This window comes from Sorghum bicolor, chromosome 4 (genome assembly GCF_000003195.3).
Source record: "Sorghum bicolor cultivar BTx623 chromosome 4, Sorghum_bicolor_NCBIv3, whole genome shotgun sequence".
NCBI lineage: Eukaryota > Viridiplantae > Streptophyta > Magnoliopsida > Poales > Poaceae > Sorghum > Sorghum bicolor.
This window is the reverse complement of record NC_012873.2, coordinates 47395583-47398892: the sequence shown is the minus strand read 5'-3', so window position 1 is coordinate 47398892 and position 3310 is coordinate 47395583.

Here is a 3310-nt window from a genome sequence, read left to right as displayed (position 1 = left end):
TGGTATAGTGACATTGCCTTCTCTCTCACCCTACTCTAATAAGGTTTTGATATCTGGAGCTCATAGGTGGGAGACAGCTAATACATACTTACAAAACATTTATTGCATAGTCAAACCATGGATCCAGAAGAACAAGTCAATAAGTCAAATCAAGATGTGCATGTGTGGCGAATGAATGGTGTATGGTGATGATGGTGATAACAATGGTGAAAGTCTAATTCTACTTTTGCTCTTTTGAGGGGATACATACCTTTCTTGCTCTTTTGAAACTTTTTGAAGAGTATGAGATGCTCTATATTTTCTTTTTCTTTTCTCTCAGGTGGGTATCTTGTACCCCTAATTCTACTGTCGGACACTTGTCCATTTTTACCTCTCGTCTCACTTTTTCTTTTCTTTCGAGGTTCCGGGCACTTGCCCCTTTTTATTTCCTTGTATCTTTTTTTTTCTTCTTTTTTTTTCTTTTTTTAGAGCACTCATCTCCTGAAATAATATAGCAAGTGGTAGTAACAAGATAACTTGAGCATTTATTTCACAGGGGAAAAACAGAAATATTTTTGGCTATTCTCTCCCGGATTAGGAGTAGAATATTTTTGGGTGGTTCTAGAGATGGAAATGGATGGATATATGTGGATGCGTACTTCCGAAGTAGAAGTAGCATGTATGAGTGAACGTGCAAGTGAATCTTGATTTAACCACATGACAAGCTCCTAAGGGTCTACACAGCTTGACCACACTCAATGCTCATAAGCAGTAAAAAGTAAATGTGTGGCTCAAAGTCTAGCAAGCATGTATATATGGCTGTGGTAGGAATTTAAACTCTCATCATACAGGAACTCATCATGCATCATTTTAAAGATTTTCAAAGATAAAATTCTCCAGAATTCTAGCATCTCTAGGAACAGATAAACAGCAGCTCAACCTTCCCATATCGTATCCGTTAATGACTTAGACTTTAGATCAAGTACTCTCCCCACAAGTTCAGGTTTAGAGCAAATCTTAATTAATAACAGTCATGCCTAAACTTAAGAGAGATTTCAATTTTTAGAACTAATCATGGCAGAGCAACTATTCATCATTTCTATGTGAGAGCTTATCATGAGGGTTCATAGCAAACTTTATTTATTTATTTATTTAGCAAACTAAGCAAAGATATATATAAGCACAAAATCTTTATTTTGGTTTTTATGATTATGCATCTTTTTATTATTTGAGTAAAATATAAACGTGAGTAGAACACTTAGCTGGATAAATGGGGGTGCTCTCCCCCAAGCTGGATTTTGACGTAATTTCTTCTGATGTAGCTAGCACGTGGCGGAGGTGTATTTGAATGTCTGCAGCACTCTGACAGCGAGTAGGATGTCCTCCGTCTACTAGTCTTTTTTGATCCTTGAATTCTGTGGAGCTCAAATAGACAACAAAGCTTTGTGGAACTAGTTAAGTGTTAGCATAAATATCTAGCCTTTATCATGTTGAGCCTCCTCAATAAATGTTACTCTCTTTAGTAGGATCATAAATTTATTTTTATAATTTTATTTTTATAGGACAAGAATATATTTATTTCATTTTTATGCCACCACAGTGAATGTACTTATGGGTTTTATGCCATGAGCATATTCACATGGGGCTTACTATCTTCAACATTTTTATTTTCTTTTCAAGATGATGTGAACCTGAATAACTAAGCAAACTATTTTAAAATAATTGAAAGGAAAAAGATAACTACCAAGTTTACCTCTTGGCAAGGCGTTCGGTGTTTTTAAGTCCTCCGAACGGGACTCTCCATATTCTCAGTCGTTCTGGGATTCGCTAGATGGCGTAGTCGGTGGTTCCAGCGGCGCCTAGTCTTCATGTATAACTATCTTCTCTCTACACACCTGACTCGGTGCTACGGTCTCCTCAGGACAGTTCTGTTCAAGCTATATGTCTTCAGACCTTACTACTTTTCCTTTGTAGTCTGCTCATCCGTCCTTGATGATTTGCCTCCTCTGGTTGCGGTTGCGTCGTCTTCTTCTTATCCTAACCTGCTTAGAGTCTTCAACTATATAGTTAGGGTTAGTAAAATAGTGGCGTACCTTCTCAGAGGTGAAGTGCATGTGGACTTCTTGGGTTCCAATGTAGATGATTGCTTTAACGGTGCTGAGGAACAGTCTCCCAATGGTGATGGGTGGATTGTACTCGTCTTCTCCCATGTCAATAACCTTAAAATCATCTAGAGCTGAATGTATGTTGGTTTTAGGGACATGGTTCCGAATAGGAGCTGATAGGTGACTGGGTCGTCCTTTCTGGTCAGGAATGGTGACTTAAGTTGATGATCTTGGCCTCTATGAACTGCAGTGACCATCTTAGCTGACTCGGTCCACATTTGCTTGTTCCTGTTCCTCCTGTTGGTCCTCTTCCTTGGTTTATGTCGGGAATGCTCTGAGATTTGTGTAGTCTTGTTCTTGAAGGAAAACGTCTCCTTCCTCCCCTTGATTTAGAAACTGATCTTGGCAGCACTAGCGTAGATGATAGCTCCCAAAGTGTTTAGGAATGGCCTCCCTAGAATGATGGGTGCCCTCTCATCTGTACCAGTCTCTATCACCTCGAAGTCTGCTGGGGCTTACAAGGTACCAACTCGGACGCAGAGGTTCTTCAATATTCCCTTTGGGAAACTTAGTGTCTGATCTGCAGGCATGCCGATGGAGATCGGGATGACGGTGCGTCCTGGATTGCCTCTCTTGACCGGCAGAAGGTCAGTAATTACTTCCACATTGGGGTTACTCCAGTAGTTACGTCCTCAAGCATCTCAGGGCAGTGATTGCCTGAGTGTCCAGTATCTCCAGCGTGTTTGTGCTCATATATCTAGGTTCTTCACTTTGGTGGAGTCTGGGAGTTGTAAAACTCCTTCATATTTTGCTCGAAGTGTACCTACTCATAGAGACAAGGCAGAGATCAAGTGCATGGGCTCTGTTGGTGGAAAACACCAACAGAACCAAAAGTGTATTTGTTCTTCTCTAACCTCAAGCATAGTGAGCAAGACAAAGTTGATGGATAATAAAATCATGAGTGTAGTATTTAACATTTGTCAGATTAGATTGCTCAACCTTATGGAAAGATAATCTATCTATATATATGTTTTGTTTATATCTTCCAAAGATTGAGTGTGCAAAATTTTAGCTAATATGATTAGGAGTGTGGAATCACAAAGGTGGAAGGACTAAACATGTTGAATCGATTAGGTTGGTTAATCTAGAGTTGTAAATCATACATGTTTGTCTCTTTTATTCATGTGAACGCCAGAACAAAGGAGAAGCTTTATAAAAGTGATAGT